Raw genomic sequence first — 6,014 nt, forward strand, 5'->3', positions numbered from 1 at the left:
ATATTTAGACTGTCTATTAAAACCTGCAACACCAACAATGCTAGCTGAAAAATCAAAGCAAAATTGTTCATTTAAAATACAATAATCATATAACTTCGAACAATTCACAGATTTAAAAGTTTTACTGATGCACTGTTAATTTTACTACAGTTAAGAACCCGTACATTATTTAAAACTTAAAACTATTCCCCCATAGGCCTATATTACTACTAGTTTAACACCAGCGTTAATATAGCGAACGCCGTTTGTGTGAACATAGCCATAGTCACCAGACGCAATCAAATTCACTAATTACTGAAATCTAATTCATAGAGGATGTGTTTCGAAAAGAAAATTAAATTACTAATCATTCTACAGTTATCCAGAGCTCTCCATTATGTGATTGGGTAGTGATAAGTCACAACAGATTTTGTCAATGGTTGAATGTATTGTACATGTTCAAAAAAATATACTGATAGAGAAAAATTTGGAATTTTTTTTTTAAATAACTGTCAAGACAGTTACAAAACAAAATATTGTTGAAGCTATTGCATAATCTTGCAGCTGCAACATGGAAGGCGACCTTTTTGAGTAGGATCAAATGCATCTGCAAGATGGTTCATAAAATTCTACAAGGTCGAATGAAGATGCACTAACTGTACCATTCATGATCTTAAAACATAAATGTTTTTGAGAAATAAAATTAAAAACTGATAGACTATGTGTATGTTCACACCTTTCCATTGAGACATGAAATTCCTAATCCAATATCCCAAAATGCTGATGTCATCCAAAGACCAAATAAAACTAGAATTACTCCTTTAATGCTAAGCAGTAAAAGCATAGCCGGTGTGCCAATTTTCTCACAGCAAAAAATTTTGAAATCTGAATTCTAAAAAAGTAATAATTTTGTGTTTGGAATTATATAACATTATGATGGTATATGGAGGTACTGTATATTCCCCAGTCACCTCCCCCCACCCACAGGAAGTGCCGTATCAAGGAGTCTTAAATGGGGGGGGGGGAAGATTGAGAAGGTGATTAATTGGGGAAGGCCACTCGATGATTAGGTGAGTGAGAACTACTGTACTGTAGCTTACAAAATAAGGTGATTTACTTTAGCGTGACTTTTTTTTTTGGGGGGGGGGAAGTATTTACCTGCAGTTACGAAGACTGTTAGCCACTCCACAGTCCTAGTCCCCCGTACAAGTAGGGCGGGAGATAGACATTTTAAGGGTGGGTGAGTGACAACATTGCTAAATAATATGAAAAGTGGGTTAATAAGGGTGGGTGGAGGGCCATGAAATTAGCTTCAGACATGGTTGAAAAATGTTAACGCTGGTTGGCCTCACCCACCTCCACCCACCATAGCTACATCCCTGCATCTTGATCATACAGCACTGTCGCCTAATAGTTTTAGTGTAGTTTTTATTTGGAATCACTTTCATTACACACATCCAAAATGATGGTGCATCCAAAAGAGAATAATCAAACAGCAAATTGAAAAGGAAATAACTAAATACGAAAATCATTACAGAACTAAAGGTTCGGTTAAATAAAGAAAAATGACAATATGCCCCTTTTCTCACATTTTAAAATATTAAAAATCACCTCCTTTTCGTCTGCTTTTAAATATTCAAACATTGTATCTTATTTAGCCATTCTTGTGAATTGTTTTCCCTCATCAATTAAAAACTCACTGAATCAGTGATTTTTAGGTGAATACAATGTGTTAATATTTAACAACGCTCTTTCAAAACCAGCATTAATACCATACTGTAAGTGTCCCTTATTATGAAGGGAAAGTAGATACATCATGAATAACACCGACTTAAATATCTGAATCAGTGATTTTTAGGTGGTAGAACACAATGTGTTAATAAAACAATGCTCTTTCGAAACCAGCATTAATACTATACTGTAAGTGTCCCTTATTATGAAGGGAAAGTAGATACATCATGAATAACACCAACTTAAATATCTGAATCAGTGATTTTTAGGTGGTAGAACACAATGTGTTAATAAAACAATGCTCTTTCGAAACCAGCATTAATACCGTAAGTGTAGCTTACGGCTGTGATCTCACGCTACAATTATTCTCCTCCTACTTAAAATGGCTTCATTAATGATGCATCACAATTTTTCAACATAAAATATGCAGACAAATTTGCCTTGATGTACTGATCAAAAAACAATGCACTATGTGCGGGAATATGTTGTGTACCATAAACAAATTCTTTCTTCTCATTCCTAGAGAAAACAATACTATTTTTAATTTGAGTTAGTAAGAGTTCAACTTTCCCCAAGATATTCCACATACTTGAAATAATTATTAGAAAAAAAAATGACAAAAGGTAAAAATCATAACATAAAAATGCTTAAAATACTGTATATTCAATATTAACACCCTTTTCCACTTCATAGGTTAGTAATTACTTTGAAAGAACTCATTAAAGAGTTCAGTCCCTTTAAACACATACTGTAGATAAAGCAGTCAACAATTCTACCTACGCTAAGAGAAAAATATTATAATGAAAAAAAAATGTGTTTTTAAATCTCATTTTATAGAAAAAGGGAGAGGGAGTGTAGGGAGAGATTAATTTTCATTAAATAAGAAGCTAAAAGATTGTTTGATTTTAATACTTAATAGGAACATCAAATTTTAAAATATTTCCTAACCATATACTTGAATGAAAGCCTTTTTTTTACATTGAGTTCATTCAGCTTAATTGGAGTCGTCACAACTTGGATTGGGGATGTTTGTATTTGCAATGCTTCTTCTACTATTGAAACTTGTGAGAAAATCTTACCAATAAGGTACTGGTCTCCCTCTAGTTAAAGACCCATCTCCCAAAAGTGGTCTTTAATTAGAGGAAGACCTACCTGTATAATTGTATATATTTTTTTTAATAAAAATTCTCCTGAACCCCTCTGATTATATTTTTTTAGAAAGAGATACCATAGATCATGAACAAAATGTGTTTTATATTTGATATACCAATATTAGATAATAAAGGAAATGGAAGTACTGCATGGGAGTCTACTTCAAGCAATAATGAACTATCATTCACACATGGGATGACACAATTCAACTTTGTAAAAATATTGTATTCATGAAATACTCTAGGATGTAGTCAACTAAAAAAAGAAAAGCAATATGAAAATGTATCACAATATCCAGTATCTTATATGCCAAAGAATTCGAAATCATACAATAAAAACAACAAGTTCTTTTTTACCATTATGCAGTACTACGGTATATACAGTAGGCAGCTAGCCTTATAGGGCATATCATTGTTCACTATATTGAAATTGTGGTATAGTAATCAAAAATGTATGTAAATTTAAAATCATCTGTCTCTTATACACATCTAGTATACAGTATATACATTTGAATATTTCATTTTTTGTAAAAATGATTCGATATTTTGTAGTAATCATAGGCAATATATATATATATATGTATATATATATATATATACACAGTATATACATTTGAATATTTAATTTTTATAAAAATGATTCGATATTTTGTAGTTATCATAGGCAATTAAGGCTTATAAAATGTATGTAGTAAAAATAAAGTATTATCCCTGGTATTATATATTATGTGAATAATTTGGTAAACCTAAAAAATACTGATACAGATGTACAGGTCTCCCTATCCATTTAAAGACCACTTTGGGACCGGGATTTCATGGTCATAGCAGCTTTGGTCTCTATTAGAATAGTTAATTGGTGAGTACAGAAAAATGCTCTTTGATTACAGGTACAGTAGTCCTTAATTGGAGGGGTCTTTAATTAAAGAAATAACATAAAAACGAACATGATATTGTATATAACAATTATTATGTTATTGGGTTATATTATCAATAGAAGAAAGGTCATGTTGTATTTTTTGAGATTTTTGTGGTGAAAAGACTCAACGTTGAGATAGGTCTATTTGCCATCAAGTCTCGAACTAAATGTATGACTTTACTGTAACTTGAGATAGGACATTTTGCCATGAAATTAGACTGAAAAGCTATCCTAACATTTCAATGACAAATACATGTAATTATATAAACTGCATAGTAAAAAGTAAACTCTGCATTCTTTTCGGATGAAAGCTGCCAATATTTAAAAAAAAAAAATTTTAAATTGCAAATTAAAAAAAAAAACATAACTAACTCTAGCTTTAATAGGCTAGGTAAAGTGTGTTCAAAGAGAAACAAGACGCAACTTTGAAGTCAATTTTCTCAAAACTTCAATTTATAAGTGGGCGTTTTGTCATCTCAGACTAATAAGACCCAAGCACAAATCACTAGGGCTAGTACTAGGTATAGGCTAGTACTGTAGGGGTGTCAGTCAATCCGTACCCAAACAAATCCGTACCCAAACAAACCCGTACCCATTCCAACCCGTACCCACTTTTAGGTCAATCAGTACCCACGTTTGGTCAACCGGTACACACGTCATTTTGGTCAACCTGTAGCCAAAAGATATTTGTATCTGTACGATCTCGTGCGGTCTGTAAGATTGTCGTTAATATTAAGGGAAGTTTTCTTTTCCTCTGAGCCTATTTTTTATTAGTGTTCTTTTTTTCTCTTTTCTCATAATTTTCAAATTATTTTTAATTTTCTCTGGTTTTAATTTTTCTTTTTCTTTTCTTTTGCCTTTGGGCCTATTCTTTATTTCTTTATTATATATTTTACTTATTTATATTTACTTGTATTTATTTAATTACTAGACCCTACATTGTAAAACATTGTGGAAACAAATAACGACACCACGCATGGAGCCATAATATGTAGCGCCCCCAACTTGTGTGTTTCGGCTTCTTCGGCAATCATAAATTTCTTGATTGAATGCATTCTATCAAAGGTAATTATACCTTCTAATCGGTAAGTTAGGCGTTCATAATATAGTTTAATATGATTTATTTAAATAGACAATATAATTTGCGTAATGTTCTATATAGTAAACAATATTTTTCATCAAACTTGGGTACGGGTTCGTTTATGCTGTGTACGGGTTGAGCAAACGTGGGTACGGATTGACCAAAATTGTTGGTACGGGTTGATCAAAATTTGGGTACGGTTTGTGGGTACGGGTTGGCATAAGTACGGTTTGACATGTATTCGTACTGTAGTACCATAGCTTCCTAACAATACTACATACTAGGGTCTAGGCCTAGGGGCCTACTACTTGGCCTAGGCTAGGCTAGCTAGGCCTAGTACTGTACTCTAGTCACCAAGGCTAAGCCACCACTGTGAAGGCCTAGAGGCTAGAATAGCTCTCTCTAGGGATTCTAGCTAGGCCTAATCAATCATCACACGGTCTGATGTGACAAAAACCGCAATGCAAAACTGCGACAATTATTACTTCGCAGTGATAATTAACTCACCTTCTGACCTGTTGTTTTTGTCAAGCGCGTGCGAAAAGTGTGTGTGAGAAAACGGTAGCAGTACGGTGAAAACTAACCGGAAATAGTTGAGATAGCTGAGAATAAAATGGATCTGTTTTTCGTCAGTTTAGTGAGCGACGGTCCTTCATTGGATGACACACCGATGACACCTTATTCCCGGGGATCTGATAAATCCAGTCGCGTGTAAGCTAATGTTTTGATTTGGTCGTGTTACCATCATGTGTATGTTGTCGTGACTATTGTTTCCTTCAAATTCCGGTTCAAAGAATTCTTATTTCAAGAACGATGATTACTAAGTTTACATATCATAGGTACATTAAGAAAACCAGAAAGATATTTTAAGAATTATTTGAGGCTAGGCCTCTAATGCAAGTATAGGAGTATAGGCCTAGCCTAGCCTAGGCCTTGATTGGGGCTAGGCTAGGCCTTATCTATGCTACTAACAAGCCTAGGCTAGGGCTCTAGGTTAGCCGCGTAGCTGGGTCTAGGCCTTACGGGTCCTACTAAATACCACACGGGACCACTCGCGACCACACGGAACCACTCGCGACCACTCGGGACCAATCGCGACCACACGGGTGCAAAAATGATAAAAATATTACCACACGAGAGTAGAAAACTACTTAAT

At 34.1% G+C, this 6,014-nt stretch overlaps 2 protein-coding genes across 4 annotated transcripts in view; one reads left to right on the plus strand and one right to left on the minus strand.

Moving 5' to 3' along the window:
• The window catches only part of LOC117116662 (probable diacyglycerol O-acyltransferase tgs1), a 49,452-nt gene extending 43,955 nt beyond the window's left edge, over positions 1 to 5,497 (minus strand). The window contains exon 1 of the mRNA XM_033260740.1: positions 5,366 to 5,497. The gene's annotated coding sequence lies outside the window, so the exon portion shown is untranslated. The remainder of the gene's footprint in view (positions 1 to 5,365) is intronic.
• Positions 5,469 to 6,014, plus strand: part of LOC117116664 (tRNA methyltransferase 10 homolog B-like) — a 13,333-nt gene continuing 12,787 nt past the window's right edge. For 2 of the 3 annotated variants that reach the window (XM_033260746.1, XM_033260749.1), the window contains exon 1: positions 5,560 to 5,697. The gene's annotated coding sequence lies outside the window, so the exon portion shown is untranslated. Of the gene's footprint in view, positions 5,698 to 6,014 lie in introns of all 3 variants that reach the window. The other variant, XM_033260747.1, reaches the window with a different exon arrangement.

This window comes from Anneissia japonica, unplaced genomic scaffold (assembly GCF_011630105.1).
Source record: "Anneissia japonica isolate Jap-2015-1 unplaced genomic scaffold, ASM1163010v1 scaffold287932_len317664_cov166, whole genome shotgun sequence".
In the NCBI taxonomy this organism is placed as follows: domain Eukaryota; kingdom Metazoa; phylum Echinodermata; class Crinoidea; order Comatulida; family Comatulidae; genus Anneissia; species Anneissia japonica.